Source organism: Octodon degus, unplaced genomic scaffold (genome assembly GCF_000260255.1).
Source record: "Octodon degus isolate 3935 unplaced genomic scaffold, OctDeg1.0 scaffold00495, whole genome shotgun sequence".
NCBI lineage: Eukaryota > Metazoa > Chordata > Mammalia > Rodentia > Octodontidae > Octodon > Octodon degus.
In genome coordinates, this window is record NW_004525071.1 from 84,143 (window position 1) to 85,279 (window position 1,137).

The following is a 1,137-nucleotide window of genomic DNA, read 5'->3' on the forward strand; positions in this document are numbered from 1 at the left end:
CTCATGAGTAGGTAGAGGAAAGGACACTGAGTGGTAGAAACACAAAAGCATCAAGGTGAAGCTTTTTCTAAATTTTTGTAGCATAAGCAAAGACTGGTTTTGTACTTTTTCCTAATCCTTCCCTTTTAAGTACAATAATGTCATTTAATTTATCTTTGCATTACTAATCTTGTACTTTTCTAAAAAGCCAAGTAAGCATCCAGTTACCGCATTTAGCATTAACTATGAGGCTAAGAGTGCATGATTGACGAAAGTACTTCTGAATGATTTGTCTAACTGACCACCAAAATATTTAACTTTTTCCTAGATGCATATTAAAAGGAGCACTGGACTTTTTAGCCTTTCTTTTTATGTCACTGAAGACTCTAAAATAGGGATTTCTAATCTTTTTGGCAATTCAACTCTTAATATGGTCTCTACAGCATAAAAACTTAAACTGGAAGCTTTGTATTATTGCAATAGCCATAACCTGGTTATGTTTGGTATTACAAAACCCAGACTGTGTAGGAACTCTTCCTAAGTGCTGAATGGCTACGTGTGCCTTCTCGGAGCTCAGTTGTGCTACATTTTTATGTTCCTGCTTGATCATCCGGAGGGCACCCCGTATTCTAAAAGTCACTGGGTGTATATCTAAATTTCAGTTTCATAATTTGCTTATACTTAGGGTTGAATAAGTTGTGAGTAAGTTGAAGTCAGAATATATATATTTAAAGATAACAAATTCCTAAGTAATTGTATCGTCACTATGTAGCAAGGTGTGTTTTTCCTTTCCCTTAGTGTATTGAAGATTTTTACAAATTTGGAATTTTAAAATTTCTTCATTTTATCCATTTGGAGTGGATAGAGGTAGATATGAAATATCTTATTATAGTTCAGCTATATTATCTATATAACAAATTAAACAGTGAACAAATCTTCTTTTTCATATTGGCTCCAGCAATAAGCTGTTATAAAAATATTTACTGATATAGGTTGAGTATCCCTTAGTGAGAAATGCTTTGGACCAGAAGTGTTTCAGATTTCAGTGTTTTTCAGATGTTGTAACATTTCCATAGACCTTCAACACTGAAATGCTCTAAAATCCAAAACGTCTTTGAAAGTGGTGGTGCTTATAGATTTTCACAGTAGGGATGTGCA